This window comes from Arachis stenosperma, chromosome 9 (assembly GCF_014773155.1).
Source record: "Arachis stenosperma cultivar V10309 chromosome 9, arast.V10309.gnm1.PFL2, whole genome shotgun sequence".
In the NCBI taxonomy this organism is placed as follows: Eukaryota; Viridiplantae; Streptophyta; class Magnoliopsida; order Fabales; family Fabaceae; genus Arachis; species Arachis stenosperma.
The window spans coordinates 56,149,834-56,176,044 of NC_080385.1; the positions used below are offsets into that span (position 1 = coordinate 56,149,834).

The window sequence follows — 26,211 nt, forward strand, 5'->3', positions numbered from 1 at the left end:
TCTTTTAATTTTATAAATCTTGTAGGAAATAAGAAGAAAAAGAAGCAAAGAAGCACAAAAAAAAGGAGAAAAAAAGAGCTTTGGGACACACTTTGAAGTTGGGGTACACTTTGGAGCTTTAGGCCACGCTTTTAAAAGCGTGGCCCATGACAAAATTAATGAAGAATAGGCAAACAGCACACACTGCCCTGCTCTTGCCAAGGGCAGGGCAGAATCGTGATGCAAAGTGAGGTTGGAAGCAAGAATTTCGCTAAGGTAAAATCTGGGCGCTTACAGCATGACCATGCCTCCTTCAAAGGGCTATAACTTGAGCTACAGACGTCCAATTGATGTGCTTCTAGTTGCGTTGGAAAGCTGACATTCAGAGCTTTCCAACGATATATAGCAATCCATATTTGGCGCACAATTGAGGCAAGAACGAACGGCATCTTTAAGAGCCAAAAATAAGCGAAAATAAACCAATGTGCTTCCACCAAGGTTCGAAGCTGGAACCTCACCCCAAAGCAAAGTGGCGCTCAATTTTCTGCCCTGCCCTCTTGGAGAGCAGGGCAATGTCGTGCTCTTCATGGAAAATCAAGGAAAAATTGCTCCTCAAGTGCTTTCAACAAGGATCGAACAAGGCACCATGAAGAAGCAAGGAACTAAGCCTTACTTTGGTGCCAAGAAAACCAAGGAAAAATAGTTGCGTGTGTATCAACCGAGTTTCGAACATGGGGTTTCACTTTTGGAAACATTGCCCTGCCCTCCGCGAGGGCAGGGCAGCATTTTGGTGATGCACACACGGGCACGATTCTGGCAGCACCAAGGCACGATTCTGGCGCACCGAGGCATGATTCTGGCAGCACCACAGCACGATTCTGGCGCACCAATTTTTCCTACCCTGCCCTCCGCGAGGGCAGGGCAGCATTCTGCGCACCAAGCCTGCACCACGCCGCACCAACAACGCACCAAACACCAAATCCTGCCCTGCCCTCCGCAAGGGCAGGGCAGCCTCCTGGAAGCAATTGTTCTTGGGCCGAAAATCAACCAAAATTTCATTTAAATTCAATTCCTCTCCAAATTGAACCAAGGCCATCCAAGACCCATCTCTCCTCAAATCCAAAGCAAGCAAAGCCCACATCATCACTCAAAGGCACATGGATAAATTAGATTAGGATTTTTATTTTAATTGTAATTTGTTTTAATTTCATTTTCATTTTCACTTTGAAAAGCCTATATAAAGGCATCACTCTCATTTCAGAAGGGGGAGCTCTTTCCTTTATTTTCTTCTGTCTTAAATTTGGGATTGAGAGTGAAGGAATTCTGTTTCATTCTTGATCTAAGATTGCTCTTTGTTATTTTTCTGCATAATTCAGTGAATTGAGTTTTGGATCCAAGTTTTTCTCTACGGCTTTCATCTTCCTTTCTTCTTCAATTTGTCTTCTACTTTGATCAAGGAAGGGTTTGAGATCTAGACTTGTTTTCTAGTCTCATTGATTCCCTGAGATCAATTTATTTTGAAATTAAGTTGAGTTCTTGGCTGCTCTTCTATTTTACTGTTCCATTGGCTTTCAATTTACTTTCAAGCAATTTAATTCTTCTGCACTTGTTCTTCATTTTAGATTTCTGTTCATGATCCCAATCTCCTTTCCTGCATTCTGCACTTTCACATCTTTGTTCACATTGAGCTTGATTTAATTTCCTGCACATTTACATTTCCTGCAATTTAAATTTCTAGTTTCTTAATCTATTGCTCTCTTTAATTTCCTGCACCCAATCCCCTTTACATTTGATGCAATTTACAATTCTTGCAATTTAAGTTTCAGCTCTTTTACTTTCTTGTTCTTTAAGTTTCCTGCAATTTTATTTTCTGCATCTTTTAAATTCCTTGCAATTTACTTTCTGTTGATCAACTTCACACAATTCACTCAATGTTAGCTTGACTAAACTAATCACCCACTAAAATTGCTTGATCCATCAATCCCTGTGGGATCGACCTCACTCTAAGTGAGTTATTACTACTTGATGCGACCCGGTATACTTGCCGGTTGGATTTGTGTGTTGGAAATTCGTTTTTCTGCAAAAACACCATCAGCATTCTTTCTATCCTGTTTAATTGATCTTGAAATTGTTGGTTCGGATTGGATTGGGCAGGTTGGTTATTTTGGCCATGATATGGTGGTTGGGAGTAAGTGTTTTGTGTGGCTTGGTATGATCTTTGGTTGGAGTTTTGGTATGTGGAATTGTTATGTTGGTTGTGGTTATAAGATTTGTGGTTTTGTGGTTGGGTTTGCTGGTTTCCCCACCCAAAGTTTGGGTGGTTTTTCCATCCTGGGTTATAAGTGTTGGAATGTGGATCATATGATTGCTTTTGTTGGTTTCCCACATAGTTGGCCTCTTCCCAATCACCTCCTTCAATGCTTACTTCCTCTTGATCTTGTGTGTGTATTGCAGCCACTTGCTTTGTGTCTAATTTCCTGGTGAGTTCTGCTAGTTGCTTGGCAAACACCTTGTTTTGGGCTAGAATTGTATCAACATGGTTCAGCTCCATGACTCCCTTAGTGTTGTGCCTCTCTGAAGCATAGTAGTACTCATTCTCGGCTACTGTCTCAATCACTTCAATGGCTTCCTCCACAGTCTTTTTCCTGTTCAATGAACCTCCTGATGAATGGTCTACAGCCTTCCTTGATTCATAAGAAAGTCCATCATAGAAAATATGCAATTGCACCCACTCAGGGAACATGTTGGGTGGACATTTCCTTGTCAATTCTTTGAACCTCTCCCATGCCTCGTAGAGCGTCTCACCATCTTGTTGTCTAAAAGTCTGAACCTCAGATCGAAGCCTATTGACCTTTTGTGGGGGGTAGAAACGTGCCAGAAACTTGCTCTCCACCTCATCCCAGGTTGTTAGGCTGTCCCTTGGGAATGATTCCAGCCACTTAGCTGCCTTGTCCCTAAGTGAAAATGGAAACAAGAGCAGTTTATAGGCATCTTCCTGGACTCCATTGGACTTCACAGTGTCGCAAATTCTCAGGAATTTTGTGAGATGTTGGTTTGGGTCTTCATTAACACTCCCACCAAATGAACAATGGTTCTCCACCAGTGATATTAACTGTGGTTTGAGTTCGAAATTATTGGCCTGAATGGGTGGTTTCTGAATGCTGCTACCACAATTCCCAGAGGTTGGGTTTATGTATGAACCAAGAACCCTCCTCTCAGGAATGGCATTGTTTCCATCAACCCTCTCATGGTTGTGAAATTCTCTATCCATGTTGAGATCTAGAGCTTCCTCAAAGTTGTCCTCAGATTCTCCTTCAGATTCTTCCTCTCTCAGTACTCTCTTCCCTCTTGCTTCCCTTCTAAGTCTATGAAGGGTCCTCTCTGGTTCGGTATATGGAGGAGTTGATGCCTCTCCTCTCCTACCTGTCATACAAGAACACACCACAAGCAACAAACAAGTGGAATACTCTTGGTTAATGGAAGAGTATGGTTAGAGCAGTTGAGGAATTAATTCAAATAGTTAGTGGGTTAGTGAGTTAGTTGCTAGAATTGAAAGGCATAGTAAAGAAAAAGTAAGTAACAGAGTGCAGAATTTAAAATTCAACTAGAAACTAGAACTAAATTAACAAAACAAGAAAAATGCTCAATCTAGCTAACTTCCAATTTGAGAATTGTCAATCGAAAACCAATCCCCGGCAACGGCGCCATAAACTTGATGCGCATAAACTTGTTATGCTACGATTTTAGGAAATTGCACGAACGTCAAAATTCCTTCCGGCAAGTGCACCGGTTATCGTCAAGTAAAAACTCACAATAGAGTGAGGTCGAATCCCACAAGGATTGGTTAAATGAGCAATTCGAATTAGAAGTTTGTTTAGTTGAGCAGAATCAACTTTTGGATGTGAATTGCATAAAGTAAATGTGGCAGGAAACGTAAATTGCAAGGAATTGAAATTGCATAAACTTAAATTGCGAGAATTAAGGTGCGAGAAAGTAAATTGCTGAAATTAAAAGGGAATTGGGGTGATTGCATGAATTGAAATTTGCAAAATGTAAATAGAAAGTGTAGATCAGAAAGAGGGGTTCATTGGGGTTAGGAGATATTGAAATCTCCGAATCAAAATATTTTCATCTCTTCCTCAACCAATGCATTCATTGAATCTTGCTTGGCAATCTTATATGATTGGATCCCAATTCCTTGGCTCACCAATTCTCTCTAAAAACAAACAAATTCCCAATCCCTTGGTTTAAATGTTCATAAGAAGAGATGATGCTTGATCACTGATTATACCACACAGTTTCATAAACCACAATTTGGTAGGATTACATGTCACAATATCCATCCAAACCCCAATCCAATTCACTGTGAGAAAGCTTCTCTAGCATGAATCCATCATTCCTTTCCCAAGGTTCCGAAGGATTCCAATTATGGGTAGTTTCTTTCCCAAGACAACTACCCAATGGAATTAGATCGAGAAGCTTTCTAACAAAATTCAAGAGAAAAGATTGAAGAAGAAGATAAAACTATTATTGATTCATTAAATTACAATAGAGCTCCCTAACCCAATGAAAGGGGTTTAGTGAGTCATAGCTCTGAATTCAATTACAAAGTATGAAAAATAGCAAAATGATCAAAAGTTCCAAAGTGTCCAAAAGTTCTTACTAACTTAAATTCTATCCTATTTATACACTTTCTAAATTGAGCTTCTGTTGTGATTCTTGGGCTTTGAGGCCTTCCCTTGATTTCCTTTAGCTTTAGGCTTATGGTCCATAATCCTGATGAGGCTGTGATCCAATTCTGTAACATTCATTGAGCAAACTTAGTGATAAACAAGTAATGACACAAGACTCAACAATTTGAAGTTCCAGACTCATCAACTCTTTAGGCCCAATCCCATAAACCATGATATTCAATTGGGTTTCATGCCTTAATACGTTTAAGTTAATAATTGTGCTCAATTGCTAACTTAAACTTCAATATTTTTGGCCCAGAAACCCTTTAAAAAGGTTGCGTTTAAGTTGAAATTTAAGTTTCAGTTTAAGGCTAAACTAAAACTTAAACGTGGAATTGAAAGAAAGCAACCCAGGAGAGTGAATATATCGAACACGTTTAACCTCCAGTTTAAGGTTAAACTGGAGGTTAAACTTGGAAATGAAGAAAGCAACCCTGGAGGCAATTTGGGTCGAGCACGTTTAACCTCCAGTTTGAGGTTAAACTGGAGGTTAAACGTGGAATGAAGAAAACACCCTGGAGGAGAAAAACAATCGAACACGTTTAACCTCCAGTTTGAGGTTAAACTGGAGGTTAAACGTGGAACTCTCCTGGTGCCTCTCTTGCTTCTGGCGTTTAACCTCCAGTTTAAGGTTAAACTTGAGGTTAAACGTGGAAATGCTTCTTGGTGGGAAAAAGTGTCGAACACGTTTAACCTCCAGTTTGAGGTTAAACTGGAGGTTAAACGTGGAATGCTCCCTTGGTTCAAATCATCATTCTGGCGTTTAACCTCCAGTTTAAGGTTAAACTGGAGGTTAAACGTGGAATGCTTCTTAGTTCCCTTTCTCATTCTGGCGTTTAACTTCCAGTTTGAGGTCAAACTGGAGGTTAAACGCCAGTTACAGCATTTCCTCTCTTCTCATGTTTTTGGCGTTTAAGCTCCAGTTTAACCTTAAACTGGAGCTTAAACGTCCCATTTGATATTCAAGCTTCCTTTATTGATTTTGTTGCTTCCTTGCCTAGCCTCTTCTTCCCTGAAATCATCCAAACAATTGCATCAAAGTCTTGCAAAATTTCATGAGAAATCATCCATTCATAGCATTCAAGAAATACAACTAAAAACTCATGAATTTGCATCATAATCATAATGTTTTGGATGGTTCATTGCTTTGTTGTTCATTTAACCATTCTTGGTTACTTTAAGCTCAAGAAACTGCATAAAACAACTAAAACTAACAGAAAAATACTAGTGAAACTAGCCTAAGATGCCTTGGCATCAGTGTTTCCAAAATGAAGTCCCGCGTTCGAATTCGGGCAGAGACACACGCTCAATCATTTTTCTTGGTTTCTTGGCACGGTAATGGACCTTAGTTCCTTGCTTCCTCATGGTCCCGTGTTCAACTCTTGTGGCAAGCATCATAGGCATTTTTCCTTTGATTTTCTTCCTTGGTGAGCCCGATACTGCCCTTGTGGAGGGCAGGGCAACATTTTCTTCTTCTTGATTCCAAGGCACAAATTTGTGCTCTGCCCTTGTAGTGGGCAGGGCAGAGTTGCCTTCTTTGCCTTGTTCCCTTATGTTGCCCTCCTAGAGGGCAGTGTGCCCTTGTGGAGGGCAATGCTTGCCTCCCCCATTGCATGCGGTACACTTTTCCTTCCTTTGACCACACTTTCTTCTCCTTTGGTCACGCTTTCTTAAGCCACGCTTTTCTCTTTTATTCTTTTCTTCACCTACAATAAACCAAAACAACCACTCCAAGTATCACTAAATTCATAAGGCTTATAAATCAATTAAAATTCAATTAAAATTAGCTTAAACCTTATGATTTAACATTAATTTCATGGTGGTTGCTTGATTTAAAGAAGTTATGCATTTTCATTCCAAATCACTTACTTAGGATGCAAGAAAGTGTATAAATGCTAACAAAACAAGTGAAATTAGCTTGAAAAATGGGTATATGATGACTTGTCATCCCAACACCAAACTTAAATCTTGCTTGTCCCCAAGCAAGCATCAAAACTAAGAGAAATTGAAATGAACAAGAAAAGAACACATATCCTTATTAGGCATATAGCAGAACTTGATCTATGGGGTCTTTATGCAGACAATGATAACTCAAGTTATTGTTTGCTGTTACATAATACACATTTTTCATCAAAGGTTTGCTAAACTTGCTGTTATAAGACTTACTCTTTACTCACTCCCTTGCTAACTTTTCTTTCTTATAATGCTTAACAAGCTTATTCTTTTGGAGGTTTGGTATCAAATGTTGCAGTAGTAGCCTTTGGCTTTATTTGTTTCTTTCTTTTACTCAACATCTCTCCACCACAGACACTTGGCTCACTATTTCTTCCTAGGATCATTGATGCCCAGCATCTCTTTGGATAACTAAATGTTCTGTATCTAAGTTGCTCTTTATTGTGGACTTTCAATTGGCCATCCCAAATCAGTTGATCTAAGTGACCGGGTTTTAAAATACCCCTTAGAATTTACTCATCCAAGCATATCTTAGTACAAGAACACCACAGGCATGTGTCCTAGGGTCCAAGCTATTGGTGTCCAACCTTTATTCTTTGTTTTTATTGCCATTTTGGCTTTTTCTTTCCCTTTTTTTTTCTGTTTTTGTTACCAAGGGCTTTTTCATTATTGATAAGAGTCTTTACAACAGCAAGCTAACTCACACTTGTATGAGAATGATATTATGCAACAATTATTTCATGAGTTATGCATTTAATCAAGCACATATACCACCACTAACTTCCATTCTTACTTATGCAACATTGGATATTTCACTTTTCAATTCAAACTAAATCTCTTTTATTTAAGCATATGGGAAACAAGACAAAATTTAAAGCTAAGTGATAGATAACAAGCATCATGCAGATTTAGCAATTTTCTAGCTATTTATTAACTAACTAAAATGAAAGAAAAGAACAAAGATTGCATGAAGTAAAAAGAAAATAGATGATGGAGGCATATCATGTTTCAGACTTGCATCTCCTTATTAAAGACATGAAAAAGGAAACATGAAAGAACTTTGCCACCTTCTAATGGTCGTGGCTGCTGCTTGATTCTCCCTTTTTCTTCTTTCTCTTCCCTGTCTTGGAATAATCTCGGATCTCTTCACCAGGACATCTTCTACCCCAAACGGAATCTAAGAGTCCTGAGAGCCCAACATCTTCCAATCTTTTAAAGGTTGCCTCAGTATATTGATGAGATCTTGCCTGTTGCTTGGCTAAAAATTCAGGGCATTGCTCAAATGGCTTGATCTCAGGATGGAGTGTTGGCAAATTGTGGGTCAAGTACTCCAACCTTGCTTGCATGTTTTCATCATTCTCCATTCTTTGTGCGTATCTAACTTCTCCCATGGTGTGATGAACATTCTTCCATTGATATAGGTTGTGACTATATTCCCCTGCTTTAGCTTGACTAAAATACAGCTTATCATATGATTCTTTGAACTCTTTGTATTGCTCTTTTTGTCCTTCAAGAATCTGTGCTTGAAATTCTTGCTGCTGAGTCATCATTTGTTGTTGCCATCTCTCTTGTTTCTCCTCCATTTGATGCTGTCAAGCTTCTCGTTCCTCTTTTTCTTTCAGATATTGCTCCCTAATCTCTGGATGGGGCTCTAGATATTGCGCTGGGCACCCCTGATTTTGCCCTTGTTGAGTTTGCATGAGTTGTTGGGATAGCTCTTCTATTGCTCTGTGTAGATGGCTCATGTCTATGGCATCATGAGCTTGATTTCGTCCTTCCTCTCTTTGAGTTCTCCTTTGTCTGGGAGCTGCCACACCCTCTGGATCATCTTCCTCATTTATTCCTTCCATGCTCTTCTTAGTGATCCCTTTTCCCTTTTTCACTTTTTCTGTGTCCTCATCTTCAAAGATTACTTTAGCTTTGTCACATAGCCTGAGGATGGTGCTTGGATGTCCAAGACCACTTGATTTGCTTGTGCTATTGGCCATCTCTTGAATACTGTCAGCTATGAGTTGTGCGAGGTTGATCTCACCTCCATGCAAGATGCAGTATGTCAAGAGTGCTCGTTTGATTGTAACCCAAGAAGCGTTTCCAGTAGGAAGGATAGATCTTCTCACTATTTCATACCATCCCTTAGCCACAGGAGTGAGATTTATCCTCCTCAAGTGACTTGGAACACCCTTTGAATCTCTTTCCCAATCTGTATTTTCCACACATAACCCTTGCAGGATCTCATCAGGATTATTTTCCATTTGCAATCTAGTTTCATAACTGGGCTCTACATAGGTTATGGTTCTCAATCTTGAGGGCTCTTATGATGGCAGCTGGGCTAAAACTCACTTCAACTCCTCTGACATAACTTGTGTAAGGAGCACTATCTTTGTTTTCTTTTACAGCATTTGCATAGAACTCCCTGATCATGACTGCACTGATGTCAACAAGAGGAGCACATAAAAGTTCCCACCTTCTTTCTTTAGTGATTTGCCTCATGATGGGGTATTCCCCATCTCTCAACTCAAGGCCTTTCTCATAAATGACATTCTTTGTCTTCATGAACCTATGATATCTGATGACTTTCGGTTTTAGGAAATTGCACGATTGGCAAAAATTCCTTCCGGCAAGTGCACCGGTTATCGTCAAGTAAAAACTCACAATAGAGTGAGGTCGAATCCCACAAGGATTGGTTGAGTGAGCAATTCGGATTAGAAGTGTGTTCTAGTTGAGCGGAATCAAGATTTAGATGAGAATTGCGGAATGTAAAATTGGCGGGAAACGTAAATGGCAAGGAATTGAAATTACGGAATCTTAAATTTGCATGAATTAAAGAGCGAGAAGCTAAATTGCTGAAATTAAAAAGGGGATCGGGGTGATTGCATGAATTTAATTGCAGAATGTAAAGAGAAAGTGGTAGATCAGAAATGGGGAATTCATTGGGTTTCAGGAGGTATTGAGATCTCCGAATCAAGACATTTTTATCCCTTCCTCAACCAATGCGTTCATTGAATTTTGCTTGGCAATCTTATATGATTGGATCCCAATCCCTTGGCTCACCAATTCTCTCTAAAAACAAACAAATTCCCAATCCCTTGGTTTAAATGTTCATAAGAAGAGATGATGCTCGATCACTGATTATACCACACAGTTTCATGAACCACAATTTGGTAGGATTACATGTCACAATATCCATCCAAATCCCAATCCAATTCACTGTGAGAAAGCTTCTCTAGCATGAATCCTCCATTCCTTTCCCAAGGTTCCGAAGGATTCCAATTATGGATAGTTTCTTTCCCAAGACAACTAACCAATGGAATTAGATCGAGAAGCTTTCTAACAAAATTCAAGAGAAAAGATTGAAGAAGAAGATAAAAACTATTATTGATTCATTGAATTACAATAGAGCTCCCTAACCCAATGAAAGGGGGTTTAGTGAGTCATAGCTCTGAATTCAATTCCAAAAAGTATGAAAACTAGAAAAATGATCCAAAAGTCCTCTAACTAACTTAAATTCTATCCTATTTATACACTTTCTAAATTGAGCTTTTGTTGTGTTTCTTGGGCTTTGAGGCCTTTCCCTGATTTCCTTTTGCTTTGGGTTTATGATCCATAATCTTGATGAGGCTGCTGATCCAATTCTGTAACATTCATTGAGCCAACTTAGTGATAATCAAGTAATGACACATGACTCAACAAATTGAAATTCCAGACTCATCAATTCTTCAGGCCCAATCCCATAAACCATGATATTCAATTGGGTTTCATACCAGAGTACGTTTAAGTTAATGTTTGTGCTCAAATGCTAACTTAAACTGCAATATCTTTGGCCCAGAAACCTTTTCAAATAGTGGCGTTTAAGTTGCAGTTTAAGCTTAAACTGCAACTTAAACGTTGGACACTCCTGGAGGTGGTATAACTCAAGCACGTTTAAGCTTCAGTTTAAGGTTAAACTGAAGCTTAAACGTGGAAATGGAAGAAGGCAACCCTGGAGTGTGGAATTGTCGAACACGTTTAAGCTCCAGTTTAAGCTTAAACTGGAGCTTAAACGTGGAAATGAAGAAGGCAACCCTGGAGGAGAATGGTCGAACACGTTTAAGCTCCAGTTTAAGGTTAAACTGGAGCTTAAACGTGGAAATGAAGAAAGCAACCCTGGAGGAGAATGGTCGAACACGTTTAAGCTCCAGTTTAAGGTTAAACTGGAGCTTAAACGTGGAAATGGCTCCCTGGTGCATTTCTCATTTCTAGTGTTTAACTTCCAGTTTAAGGTTAAACTGGAGGTTAAACGCCACTTTCAGCTTTTCCTTAGCTTTCATGATTTTGGCGTTTAAGCTCCAGTTTAAGCTTAAACTGGAGCTTAAACGCCACTGATAGTTCTCAGCATTATATGGCTTGGCAGTTTAAGTTCCAGTTTAAGCTTAAACTGGAACTTAAACTGCACATGTGATATTCAAGCTTCCTTTATTGATCTTGTTGCTTCCTTGCCTAGCCTCTTCTTCCCTGAAATCATCCAAACAACTGCATCAAAGTCTTGCAAAATTTCATGAGAAATCTTCCATTCATAGCATTCAAGTAATATAACTAAAAACTCATGGAATTTGCATCAAAATCATACTGTTTGGATGGTTCATTGCTTTGTTATTCATTTAACCATTCTTGGTTACTTTAAGCTCAAGAAAATGCATAAAACAACTAAAACTAACAGAAAAATGCTAGTGAAACTAGCCTAAGATGCCTTGGCATCACAACACCAAACTTAATACTTGCTTGTCCCTAAGCAAGTCCTGAGTTATTTGAGAAGAAAGTATGAAACAGAAAGCAATTACATTGGCTATATTAGCAAGCATTTGAAGTTCATCAGAAGGGTTTTATGCAGAAAGTTGCAGCATCACTTTTTCATTCTTATCAGGTAAGATTATCACTTTTTCATTGCATCTATCAAACACTACTATGGCCTCTTGTTATTCTTATGTCCTTGGCACTTTTCCCTTCTTTGTTTTTCTTTTTCTTAGAGCTCCTTTGCTCCTTGTTTGCTCAGTGTCATGTGTTGCACAAGCCTTTGGCATTTTCTTTTTCTTATCAGTGCACTACACATATCCACTACAGGCATTTTAGTTCACATTTCTTCTTGAGACATTGGTGCCCAGCACCTCTTTGTGTGACTAAATGTTTTGTATTTAGGTTGCTCTTGATAATGGACTTTTGGTTGATAATCCCGGGTTAGTTAACCCAAGTTACCAAGTGTTGAAACACTCCTCAGAACCTATTCATCCAAGCATATCCTTAATACATAAACACCACAGGCATTTGTCTCAGAAGTTCAAACCATTGGTGCCTAGCTTATTTTCTCAATTTTTTTGCTTTTTGGTTGCCCTTTTTCAGTGGCTTTTTCTTCTTCTTTTTCTTTCTTTTTCATGGCCAAAGACATTTATTCATCAAGATCCATAGACAGTATTCAAACTTCTACACAAAAATGATAATTCTACACTCAATTTCCAGTGATCTGACTAAACAATCAAGCATGCATACCACCACTTAATTCTACTTGATTTGTCACTAATTGAGCCAAGTTACTTTTGTTCAAACTTTTCTTTTATTTTTGGAAACAGAACAAGCATGGCAAGCATTTGTTTAAGAAGGTGAAGTTATATCCAAACATCTAGGCATTCACTTTATTCAAAGCAGTAAACCAACACTCATACTAAAAACTTCACATTCCAGAAAGATTCAACAATTACAGTTTAAACCAGAACAAGCATGCTTTTGTTTGCCTTTTAAAGAATGGTCAAGGAACAACACCACCTTGTGAAATTTCTTGATTTCTCTTTGTTGCCAGGAAACAATTTGATTTCTCCTTCTTCTCCTAGTTGTTGCTTCATGTTCTTTCTAAGATCCTTGTTTCCTTTCCTGCAAAGAGTGATGAAGTTGCTTGCTTCTCAAGCACTTGAATGGTTAGCTCAACTATGTATGGGCAAGTGTCTGAGTCTTAAGTTGGTGTGTGAACACCAAACTTAGTCTCCTACTTACTCCTCTGCTCTTTGAATCCTTGAATTCTCCTTGGAATGAAGTTGCTGCTAAGGATTTTAAGCATTTCTGTGATTGCTTAGAATGGTTGTTCCTTTCATATAATTCAAAGATTATTGTGTTCAGTTGATCTGTATAGTGGAACACCAAACTTAGAGTCACACATTCCCCTTTGAATTATTGATCCACGAATTCATTGTTTGGTGTGAAACACCAAACTTAATTCTTTGCAATGCACAGAAACTACTTCACCTTTTTATTAAAACAAATAAAAGAAACAGCAAAGGAGTATTACCTCAGGTTGGGTTGCCTCCCAACAAGCGCTTCTTTAACGTCATTAGCTTGACGGTTGTCCCTTGTTAGGGTGGATTGTAGTGCTTGATGTCCTCTCCTCTCACTATGAAAACGTCCCCATTTGATTCCTTCATGATTTCCAAATGTTCCATAGAAAGAACTTTCCTGATTGTGAACACTTGAGGGAGCTGGGAAGGAATGGTTTTGAGGCCAGGTGGGATTGGCAGATAATGACTTGATATCACTTTATCTCCCGGAGAGAAACCTTCAGTGGGAATTTTCTTGTTTCTCCACCCTCTTGGCAATTTCTTTACAATTCTTCCCTCTCTCTTGAGGATTTCTTCATTGACCCTTATGCCAGGAGGATCCTTCTGAGCTGTTTCTATTGATTCTTGTGGCTTTAACTCTTGCAATTCTTGTTTGCCTTCCAAGGACTGTTTCAGAGTTTCAGCTGCTGGGTTGCTTTCCTCCAAACACAGATGGCTACTATCATCCTTAGGCTTTTCAGGTTCTGGTTCAGGCTCAGATGCAGGTTTGAAAACATGGAAAATGAGCTGTTTATCATGTATTCTCAAAATTAGCTCTCCTTGTTCTACATCTATGAGCGCTCTAGTAGTGGCTAGAAATGGCCTTCCCAGAATGATAGGGTGTAGGTAGCTTTCCTCCATGTCCAAAATGACAAAGTCTGTGGGGAAGAAAAAATTTCCCACTTTCACCAGCACATTCTCAACTACCCCTTTGATGAGCGGATAATTTATACGCTTTTTGGCATTGTTTTTAGTATGTTTTTGGTAATTTTAGTTGAGTTTTTATTATATTTTTATTAGTTTTTAGTTAAAATTCACTTTTCTGGACTTTACTATGAGTTTGTGTGTTTTTCTATGATTTCAGGTATTTTCTGGCTGAAATTGAGGGATCTGAGCAAAAATCTGATTCAGAGACTCAAAAAGACTGCAGATGCTGTTGGATTCTGACCTCCCTGCACTCGAAGTGGATTTTCTGGAGCTACAGAAGCCCAGTTGGCGCCGCTCTCAACGGCGTTGGAAAGTAGACATCCTGGGCTTTCCAGCAATATATGATAGTCCATACTTTGCCCAAGATTTGATGGCCCAAACCGGCGTTCAAAGTCACCTACAGAAATTCCAGCGTTAAACGCCGGAACTGGCACCAAAATGGGAGTTAAACGCCCAAACTGGCACCAAAGCTGGCGTTTAACTCCAAGAAGAGTCTCTACACGAAAATGCTTCATTGCTCAGCCCAAGCACACACCAAGTGGGCCCGGAAGTGGATTTTTATGTCATTTACTCATCTATGTACACCTTAGGCTACTAGTTCTCTATATATAGGACCTTTTACTATTGTATTTTCATCTTTGGATTATTTTTAGATCCTTTGATCATCTTTGGACATCTAGTTCTTAGATCATTTGGGGGCTGGCCATTCGGCCATGCCTAGACCTTGTTCTTATGTATTTTCAACGGTGGAGTTTCTACACACCATAGATTAAGGTGTGGAGCTCTGCTGTACCTCGAGTATTAATGCAATTACTATTGTTCTTCTATTCAATTCCGCTTGTTCTTTGTCCAAGATATCACTTGTTCTTCAACTTGATGAATGTGATGATCCGTGACACTCATCATCATTCTCACTCATGAACAAAGTGACTGACAACCACTCTTGTTCTACAAGCATACGAGGCTTAGTGAATATCTCTTGGATTCCTGATACACGATGCATGGTTGATCGCCTGACAACCGAGTGCTCGTCTGACAAACGAGCCAGCCATTCCGTGAGATCAGAGTCTTCGTGGTATAGGCGAGAACTGATGGCGGCATTCAAGAGAATCCGGAAGGTCTAACCTTGTCTGTGGTATTCTGAGTAGGATTCAATGATTGAATGACTGTGACGTGCTTCAAACTCCTAGCAGGCGGGGCGTTAGTGACAGACGCAAAAGGATCGATGGATTTTATTCCGGCCTGACCGAGAACCGACAGCTGATTACCCATGCTGTGACAGAGCATAGGCGACATTTTCACTGAGAGGATGGGAGGTAGCCACTGACAACGGTGAAACCCTTGCATAAGCTTGCCATGGAAAGGAGTAAGAAGGATTGGATGAAGACAGTAGGAAAGCAGAGAGACGGAAGGGAAGGCATCTTCATACGCTTATCTGAAGCTCTCACCAATGATATACATAAGTATCTCTATCTTTATCTTTATGCTTTATTCGTTTATCACTATACCCATTTGAGTCTGCCTGACTGAGATTTACAAGGTGACCATAGCTTGTTTCATACCAACAATCTCCGTGGGATCGACCCTTACTCACGTAAGGTATTACTTGGACGACCCAGTGCACTTGCTGGTTAGTTGTGCGAAGTTGTGTTTATGCCATGGTATTGAGCACCAAGTCTTTGGAGCCATTACCGGGGATTATTTGAGCTGTGAAAAGTATTGATCATAATTTCGTGCACCAAGTTTTTGGCGCCGTTGCCGGGGATTGTTTCTGTGTATGGACAACTGACGGTTCATCTTGTTGCTTAGATTAGGTATTTTTCTTCAGAGTTCTTGAGAATAAATTCTAGTGTTTCATGATGATCTATTGATGTCTGGCTGGCTGAGAAGCCATGTCTAATTTCATTGGACCGAGGTTTCAACTAATCATCACAATGGCTTGTTGATCTCTATCAATCTTGCTATTGGAGCAATGATCTGCTAAGGCTTGGCTGGCCATTGGCCATGTCTAGTGTTTTGGACCGAAGCTTTCTTTGAAAGCTTGGCTGGCTGTGAAGCCATGTCTAATTCCTGGACCGGAGTCTTAGACTAGCATTGCAATGATTCCTGGAATCCAAATTAAGAATTCTGAAACCTTTACTTTCTATTTCCATATAATTTTCGAAAAAGCACAAAAAAAAAATTTTACAAAATCATAAAAACCAAAAATATTTTATGTTTCTTGTTTGAGTCTAGTGTTTAATTTTAAGTTTGGTGTCTTGCATGCCTTGTTTATTTGATCTTGGTTCTATTTTCTAGTCAATAGTACAGGGAACTGAAGATTCAGAACATGCAGCAGAGGAATTACACAGAAAAGCTGGGCGTTCAAAACGCCCAGTGAAGAAGGACAGACTGGCGTTTAAACGCCAGCCAGGGTACCTGGTTGGGCGTTTAACGCCCAAGAAGGTAGCATTTTGGGCGTTAAACGCCAGAATGGATACCATTCTGGGCGTTTAACGCCAGGATGGCACAAGGGGGAAGATTTTGTTTTTCAAATCAATTTTTTTCAAGTTTTCAAAGTTTTTCAAAATCAAATCTTTTTCAAATCATATCTTTTCAATCAAATGTTTTCAAAATTAATTTCTTTCCTTTTTCAAAGATACTTACTAACAATTAATGATTTGATTGAACATCTCAAGTTTGTTGCCTTTTCTGTTGAGAAAGGTTTAATGTTTGAATCATATCTTTTCTTGTTAGGCAAGTCATTAATTTTTAAAATCATATCTTTTAAAATTGTTTTCAAATCAAATCTTTTTTTTAAAAAAATGTTTTTCAAATCATATCTTCTCAATCACATCTTTTTCAAATTAGTTTTCAATCAAATCTTTTTAATTTCTAATTTCAAAATCTTTTTCAAAAATCACTTGATTTCTTTTCCACTTTCATTTTCGAAAATCAATTAGTGTTTTTCAAAAAGGTTTTCAAAATCTTTTACTTAATTTTCGAAAATTACTTCCCTTCTTCTCACATCCTTCTATTTATGGACTAACACTATTCCTTAATGCAAAATTCGAACTCCATCTTCTTTGATAAGTTCGAATTTTCTACTTCTGTCTTCTACTTTTCTTTTCCTCTGACACCTCAAGGAATCTCTATACTGTGACATAGAGGATTCCACATTTTCTTGTTCTCTTATCTTTCATATGAGCAGGAACAAAGACAAAGGCATTCTTGTTGAAGCTGACCCTGAACCTGAAAGGACCTTGAAGCGAAAGCTAAGAGAAGCTAAGGCACAACTCTCTGTAGAGAACCTAACCGAATTCTTCAAAGAAGAAGAAGACATGGCAGCCGAAAACAGCAACAATGCCAACAATGCAAGGAAGGTGCTGGGTGACTTTACTGCACCTACTCCCAATTTCTATGGGAGAAGCATCTCTATCCCTGCCATTGGAGCAAACAACTTTGAGCTTAAGCCTCAATTAGTTTCTCTAATGCAACAGAATTGCAAGTTCCATGGACTTCCAATGGAAGATCCTCATCAGTTTTTGGCTGAGTTCTTGCAAATCTGTGACACAGTCAAGACTAATGGGGTTGACCCTGAGGTCTACAGACTGATGCTATTCCCTTTTGCTGTAAGAGACAGAGCTAGAATATAGTTGGACTCACAACCTAAAGAAAGCCTGGACTCTTGGGAAAAGCTAGTCAATGCCTTCTTGGCAAAGTTCTTTCCACCTCAAAAATTGAGTAAGCTTAGAGTGGAAGTCCAAACCTTCAGACAGAAGGATGGAGAATCCCTCTATGAAGCTTGGGAAAGATACAAACAATTAATCAGAAAATGTCCATCTGACATGCTTTCTGAATGGAGCATCATAGGTATTTTCTATGATGGTCTTTCTGAACTGTCCAAGATGTCTTTGGATATCTCTGCTGGAGGATCTCTTCATCTGAAGAAGACGCCTACAGAAGCTCAAGAGCTCATTGAAATGGTTGCAAATAACCAATTCATGTACACTTCTGAAAGGAATCCTGTGAACAATGGGACTAGTCAGAAGAAAGGAGTTCTTGAGATTGATGCTCTGAATGCCATACTGGCTCAGAACAAGATATTGACTCAACAAGTCAATTTGATTTCTCAAAGTCTGTCTGGAATGCAAAATGCACCAAGCAGTACTAAGGATGCTTCATCTGAAGAAGAAGCTTATGATCCTGAGAACCCTTCAATGGAAGAGGTGAATTACCTAGGAGAACCCTATGGAAACACCTATAATTCTTCATGGAGAAATCACCCAAATTTCTCATGGAAGAATCAAGAGAGACCTCAACAAGGTTTCAATAACAATAATGGTGGAAGAAACAGGTTTAGCAATGGCAAGCCTTTTCCATCATCTTCTCAGCAACAGACAGAGAATGCTAAACAGAACCCCTTTGACTTAGCAACCATGGTCTCTGATCTAATCAAAACCACTCAAAGTTTCATGACTGAAACAAGGTCCTCCATTAGGAATTTGGAGGCACAAGTGGGACAGCTGAGCAAGAAAATTACTGAACTCCCCCCAAGTATTCTTCCAAGCAATACAGAAGAAAATCCAAAAGGAGAGTGCAAAGCCATAACCATGGCCGAATCTAGAGAGGGAAGAGAGGAAGTGGACGCCACTGAGGGAGGCCTCAATGGGCGTGCACTGACCTCCAATGCGTTCCCCAATGAGGAACTATGGGAATCTGAGGCTCAAAAAGAGACCATAGAGATTCCATTGGACTTACTTCTGCCTTTCATGAGGTCTGATGAGTATTCCTCCTCTGAAGAGGATGAGTATGTCACTGAAGAGCAAGTTGCTAAATACCTTGGAGCAATCATGAAGCTAAATGACAAGTTATTTGGAAATGAGGCTTGGGAGGATGAACCTCCTTTGCTCACCAAAGAACTGGATGACTTGTCTAGGCAGAAATTACCTCAAAAGAGACAAGATCCTGGAAAGTTTTCCATACCTTGTACCATAGGCACCATGACCTTCAAAAAGGCCCTGTGTGACTTAGGGTCAAGTGTGAACCTCATGCCTCTCTCTGTAATGGAGAAGCTAGGGATCTTTGAGGTACAAGCTGCAAGAATCTTACTAGAGATGGCAGACAACTCAAGAAAACAAGCTCATGGACTTGTAGAGAATGTTTTGGTAAAAGTTGAAGACCATTACATCCCTACTGATTTCATAGTCCTAGAGACTGGGAAGTGCATGGATGAATCCATCATCCTTGGCAGACCCTTCCTAGCCACAGCAAAGGCTGTGATTGATGTTGATGGAGGTGAACTGATCATTCAAGTGAATGAAAAATCCTATGTGTTTAAGGCTCAAGGATATCCCCCTGTCATCATGGAGAGGAAGCATGAAGAGCTTCTCTCAAATCAGAGACAAACAGAGCCCCCACAGTCAAACTCTAAGTTTGGTGTTGGGAGGCCACAACCAAACTCTAAGTTTGGTGTTGAACCCCCACATTCAAACTCTAAGTTTGGTGTTGGGAGGTTCCAACATTGCTCTGAGTACCTGTGAGGCTCCATGAGAGCCATCTGTCAAGCTACTGACATTAAAGAAGCGCTTGTTGGGAGGCAACCCAATGTTATATTTTATCTATTTTTCTTTTGTTATTTTATGTTTTTGGTAGGTTGATGATCATAAGAAGACACAAAATCAATTGAAAAAGCAAAAATAAAATGAAAAACAGGAAGAAAAACAGCACACACTGGAGGAAGAACTCACTGGCGTTTAAACGCCAGTGATGCTAGCAGTTGGGCGTTTAACGCCCAGTCTGGCACCATTCTGGGCGTTTAACGCCAGAAAGGGGCACCAGACTGGCGTTAAACGCCAGAAAAGGGCAAGAACCTGGCGTTAAACACCAGGAATGGGCACCAGCCCGGCGTTTAACGCCAGAAATGGCTCAAAACGTGATTTTGAATGCCATTTGGTGCAGGGATGACTTTTCCTTGACACCACAGGATCTGTGGACCCCACAGGATCCCCACCAACCCCACCACTCTCTCTTTTCTTCACCCATTCACCAATCACCTCAATACCTCTTCCCCAAATACCCTTCACCTATCAAATCCCATCTTTCTCTTCACCACTCACATCCATCCTTCATAAAACCCCACCAACCTCACCCTTCAAATTCAAACCACTTTCCCTCCCAAACCCACCCATAATGGCCGAACCATATCACCCCCTCTCTCCTATAAATACCCTTCTTCACTCCTTCATTTTCACACAACCTAAACACCACTTCTCCCCCTCCTTGGCCGAATACATAAGCCACTCCCTTCTTCCTCATTTCTTCTTCTTCTACTCTCTTCTTTCTTCTTTTGCTCGAGGACGAGCAAACCTTTTATGTTTGGTGTGGTAAAAGCGTTGCTTTTTCGTTTTTCCATAACCATTTATGGCATCCAACGCTGGAGAAACCTCTAGAAAGAGGAAAGGGAAGGCAAAAGCTTCCACCTCCGAGTCATGGGAGATGGATAGATTCATCTCAAGGGTGCATCAAGACCACTTCTATGATGTTGTGGCCTTGAAGAAGGTGATCCCCGAGGTCCCCTTTTCACTCAAAAAGGGTGAATATCCGGAGATCCGCCATGAGATCCGAAGAAGAGGTTGGGAAGTGCCTACCAACCCCATTCAACAAGTCGGAATCTTGATGGTTCAAGAGTTCTATGCCAATGCATGGATCACCAAGAACCATGACCAAAGTGTGAACCCGGATCCAAAGAATTATCTTACTATGGTTCGGGGGAAATACTTGGATTTTAGTCCGGAAAATGTAAGGTTAGCATTCAACTTGCCTATGATGCAAGGAGATGAACATCCTTACACTAGAAGGGTCAACTTTAATCAAAGGTTGGACCAAGTCCTCACAGTCATATGTGAAGAGGGCGCACAATGGAAGAGAAACTCAAGAGGGAAGCCAGTTCAACTGAGAAGGCATGACCTCAAGCCCATCACTAAGAAAATGATGGAGCAAACAAGAGACCCCTCTCATCAAGAGATCCCTGAGATGCCTCAAGGGATGTACTTTCCTCCACAAGACTATTGGGAGCAACTAAACACCTCCCTAGGAGAATTGAGTTCCAACATGGGACAACTAAGGGTGGAGCACCAAGAACACTCCATCATCCTCCATGAAATTAGAGAAGATCAAAGGATCATGAGAGAGGAGCAACAAAGACAAGGAAGAGACATTGAGGAGCTCAAGCACTCCATAAGACCTTCAAGAGGAAGAACAAGCCGCCATCACTAAGGTGGACCCGTTCTTTAATCTCCTTGTTCTTTATTTCCTTGTTTTTCGAAAATTATGTTTTATGTTTATCTATGTTTGTGTCTTATGATCATTAGTGTCTTAGTGTCTATGCCTTAAAGTTATGAATGTCCTATGAATCCATCACCTCTCTTGAATAAACAATGTTCTTAATTGAAAAAGAAAGAATTGCATGAATTTTGAATTTTATAACAGTTTAATTATTTTGATGTGGTGGCAACACTTTTGTTCTATGAATGTATGCTTGAACAGTGCATATGTCTTTTGAATTTGTGATTCATGAATGTTGGCTCTTGAAAGAATGATGAAAAAGGAGACATGTTACTGAGGATCTGAAAAATCATAAAAATGATTCTTGAAGCAAGAAAAAGCAGTGAATACAAAAAAAAAAGAGAAAGCAAGCGAAAAAAAAAAACCGAAAAAAAAAGAGGAAAAAATAAAAGAAAGAAAGAAAGAAATAAAGTTGTGATCCAAGGCAATAAGAGTGTGCTTAAGAACCCTGGACACCTCTAATTGGGGACTCTAGCAAAGCTGAGTCACAATCTGAAAAGGTTCACCCAATTATGTGTCTGTGGCATGTATGTATCCGGTGGTAATACTGGAAGACAGAGTGCTTTGGGCCACGGCCAAGACTCATAAAGTAGCTGTGTTCAAGAATTATCATACTTAACTAGGAGAATCAATAACACTATCTGGATTCTGAGTTCCTAAAGAAGCCAATCATTCTGGATTCCAAAGGATAAAGTGAGATGCCAAAACTATTCAGAGGCAAAAAGCTAAAAGCCCCGCTCATCTAATTAATACTAATCTTCATAGATGTTTTTGGAGTTCATTGCATATTCTCTTCTTTTTATCTTATTTGACCTTCAGTTGCTTGGGGACAAGCAACAATTTAAGTTTGGTGTTGTGATGAGCGGATAATTTATACGCTTTTTGGCATTGTTTTTAGTATGTTTTTGGTAGTTTTAGTTGAGCTTTTATTATATTTTTATTAGTTTTTAGTTAAAATTCACTTTTCTGGACTTTACTATGAGTTTGTGTGTTTTTCTGTGATTTCAGGTATTTTCTGGCTGAAATTGAGGGATCTGAGCAAAAATCTGATTCAGAGACTCAAAAGGACTGCAGATGTTGTTGGATTCTGACCTCCCTGCACTCGAAGTGGATTTTCTGGAGCTACAGAAGCCCAATTGGCGCGCTCTCAACGGCGTTGGAAAGTAGACATCCTGGGCTTTCCAGCAATATATGATAGTCCATACTTTGCCCAAGATTTGATGGCCCAAACCGGCGTTCAAAGTCACCTACAGAAATTCCAGCGTTAAACGCCGGAACTGGCACCAAAATGGGAGTTAAACGCCCAAACTGGCACCAAAGCTGGCGTTTAACTCCAAGAAGAGTCTCTACACGAAAATGCTTCATTGCTCAGCCCAAGCACACACCAAGTGGGCCCGGAAGTGGATTTTTATGTCATTTACTCATCTATGTACACCTTAGGCTACTAGTTCTCTATATATAGGACCTTTTACTATTGTATTTTCATCTTTGGATTATTTTTAGATCCTTTGATCATCTTTGGACATCTAGTTCTTAGATCATTTGGGGGCTGGCCATTCGGCCATGCCTAGACCTTGTTCTTATGTATTTTTAACGGTGGAGTTTCTACACACCATAGATTAAGGTGTGGAGCTCTGCTGTACCTCGAGTATTAATGCAATTACTATTGTTCTTCTATTCAATTCCGCTTGTTCTTTGTCCAAGATATCACTTGTTCTTCAACTTGATGAATGTGATGATCCGTGACACTCATCATCATTCTCACTCATGAACAAAGTGACTGACAACCACTCTTGTTCTACAAGCATACGAGGCTTAGTGAATATCTCTTGGATTCCTGATACACGATGCATGGTTGATCGCCTGACAACCGAGTGCTCGTCTGACAAACGAGCCAGCCATTCCGTGAGATCAGAGTCTTCGTGGTATAGGCGAGAACTAATGGCGGCATTCAAGAGAATCCGGAAGGTCTAACCTTGTCTGTGGTATTCTGAGTAGGATTCAATGATTGAATGACTGTGACGTGCTTCAAACTCCTAGCAGGCGGGGCGTTAGTGACAGACGCAAAAGGATCGATGGATTTTATTCCGGCCTGACCGAGAACCGACAGCTGATTACCCATGCTGTGACAGAGCATAGTCGACGTTTTCACTGAGAGGATGGGAGGTAGCCACTGACAACGGTGAAACCCTTGCATAAGCTTGCCATGGAAAGGAGTAAGAAGGATTGGATGAAGACAGTAGGAAAGCAGAGAGACGGAAGGGAAGGCATCTTCATACGCTTATCTGAAGCTCTCACCAATGATATACATAAGTATCTCTATCTTTATCTTTATGCTTTATTCGTTGATCACTATACCCATTTGAGTCTGCCTGACTGAGATTTACAAGGTGACCATAGCTTGCTTCATACCAACAATCTCTGTGGGATCGACCCTTACTCACGTAAGGTATTACTTGGACGACCCAGTGCACTTGCTGGTTAGTTGTGCGAAGTTGTGTTTATGCCATGGTATTGAGCACCAAGTCTTTAGAGCCATTACCGGGGATTATTTGAGCTGTGAAAAGTATTGATGACAATTTCGTGCACCACCCTTCAGCTTGCTTCTGAGTTTTGTCAGCCAGTTGTATGATTACATCAGTGGATCTCACCTCATTCAGTTGTAGCCTCTTCATAAGAGTCAGAGGCATCACATTTATGCTAGCTCCTAGATCACAGAATCCTCTGTCAATTTTTGTTTCCCCTATGATGCAGGGGATATGAAAACTTCCTGGGTCTGTTTTCTTAGAGACTATGTCCTTCTTGATGAGTGCACTGCATTCTTTGTTCATTATTACAGTTTGTCCTCCCTTCAAAACTCTTTTCTTGCTCAGCAATTCCTTCAAATACTTGATATGTGTAGGCATCTGCTGGAGAATCTCAAGAAAGGGAATATTGATATGGAGAGACTTAAATGTCTCTAAAAACCTTGAATATGTTTTCCCTTTTTCACCTCCTCCTAACCTCTGAGGAAATGGTGCTTTTGGTTGGTATGTTTCCAGCATGCCTTTATTTTGCAGTTCCTTGGCTTGCTCAGTTTCACTTTCCTGCTTAGCTTCTTCCACACCTTCCTTCAAGATTTCTGGCTCCTGTTCTGAGGGTCTGATTCCTTCTTCTTCTGAGACTTCCTTCAATATGGTGATGGCCTTGCATTCTTCCCATCTCACTCCCTTTTGTTCCCCTTTAGGATTCTTTTCTGTGTCACTGGGGAACACTGCAGTTGACTTGGGGGCCTGTTGAGATAGCTCTCCTACTCGAGACTCCATCCTCTTGAGTTTTTCACCATGGTTCCTTAAGGTAGATCTCACATCATCCCTAAAGCTTTTCAACTTACTTATGTCCTGACCCATGGTTGCAAGTATTCCTTCTATCCTGTTTAATTGATCTTGAAATTGTTGGTTCGGATTAGGTTGGGCAGGTTGATTATTTTGGCCATGATATGGTGGTTGGGAGTAAGTGTTTTGTGTGGCTTGGTATGATCTTTGGTTGGAGTTTTGGTATGTGGAATTGTTATGTTGGTTGGGGTTGTAAGTTTTGTGGTTTTGTGGTTGGGTTTGCTGGTTTCCCCACCCAAAGTTTGGGTGGTTTTTCCAGCCTGGGTTGTAAGTGTTGGAATGTGGATCATATGGCTGCCTTTGTTGATTTCCCACATAGTTGGCCTCTTCCCAATCACCTCCTTCAGTGCTTACTTCCTCTTGATCTTGTGTGTGTATTGCAGCCACTTGATTTGTTTCTAATTTCCTGGTGAGCTCTGCTAGTTGCTTGGCAAACACCTTATTTTGGGCTAGAATTGTATCAACATGGTTCAGCTCCATGACTCCCTTAGTATTGTGTCTCTCTGAAGCATAGTAGTACTCATTCTCAGCCACTGTCTCAATCACTTCAATGGCTTCTTCCACAGTCTTTTTCCTGTTCAATGAACCTCCTGATGAATGGTCTATAGCCTTCCTTGATTCATAAGAAAGTCCATCATAGAAAATATGCAATTGCACCCAGTCATGGAACATGTCTGGTGGGCATTTCCTTGTCAAATCCTTGAACCTCTCCCATGCCTCGTAGAGAGTTTCACCATCTTGTTGTCTAAAAGTCTGAACCTCAGATCGAAGCCTCTTGACCTTTTGTGGGGGGTAGAAACGTGCCAGAAACTTGCTTTCCACCTCATCCCAGGTTGTTAGGCTCCCCCTTGGGAATGATTCCAGCCACTTAGCTGCCTTGTCCCTAAGTGAAAATGGGAACAAGAGCAGTTTATAGGCATCTTCCTGGACTCCATTGGACTTCACAGTGTCGCAAATTCTCAGGAATTTTGTGAGATGTTGGTTTGGATCTTCATTAGCACTCCCACCAAATGAACAATGATTCTCCACCAGTGATATTAGCTGTGGTTTGAGTTCAAAATTGTTGGCCTGAATGGGTGGTTTCTGAATGCTGCTACCACAATTCCCAGAGGTTGGGTTTATGTATGAACCAAGAACCCTCCTCTCGGGAATGGCATTGTTTCCATCAGCTCTCTCATGGTTGTGAACTTCTCTATCCATGTTGAGATCTAGAGCTTCCTCAAAATTGTCCTCAGATTCTCCTTCAGATTCTTCTTCTCCCAGTACTCTCTTCCCTCTTGCTTCCCTTCTAAGTTTATGAAGGGTCCTCCCTGGTTCGGTATATGGAGGAGTTGATGTCTCTCCTCTCCTACCTGTCATACAAGAACACAGCACAGGCAACAAACAAGTGAAATACTCTTGGTTAATGGAAGAGTATGGTTAGAGCAGTTGAGGAATTAATTCAAATAGTTAGTGAGTCAGTGAGTTAGTTGCTTGAATTTAAAGGCATAAAGAAAGAAAGCAAGTAACAGAGTGCAGAAATTAAAATTCAACAAGTAACTTGAACTGAATTAACAAAACAAGAAAAATGCTCAATCTAGTTAACTTCCAATTTGAGAATTGTCAATCGAAAACCAATCCCCGGCAACGGCGCCATAAACTTGATGACTTTCAGTTTTAGGAAATTGCACGATCGGCAAAAATTCCTTCCGGCAAGTGCACCGGTTATCGTCAAGTAAAAACTCACAATAGAGTGAGGTCGAATCCCACAAGGATTGGTTGAGTGAGCAATTCGGATTATAAGTGTGTTCTAGTTGAGCGGAA

General features: G+C 40.2%; 2 non-coding genes across 2 annotated transcripts; one reads left to right on the top strand and one right to left on the bottom strand.

Annotated features, from left to right (window-relative positions):
- Positions 1-17,433: 17,433 nt before the first annotated feature.
- LOC130952213 (small nucleolar RNA R71) lies at positions 17,434-17,537 on the bottom strand. Its single transcript, XR_009074393.1, has one exon. It is a non-coding gene; the product is annotated as a small nucleolar RNA R71 (small nucleolar RNA).
- Positions 17,538-25,078: 7,541 nt separating this feature from the next.
- LOC130953742 (small nucleolar RNA R71) lies at positions 25,079-25,182 on the top strand. Its single transcript, XR_009075903.1, has one exon. It is a non-coding gene; the product is annotated as a small nucleolar RNA R71 (small nucleolar RNA).
- Positions 25,183-26,211: the final 1,029 nt, after the last annotated feature.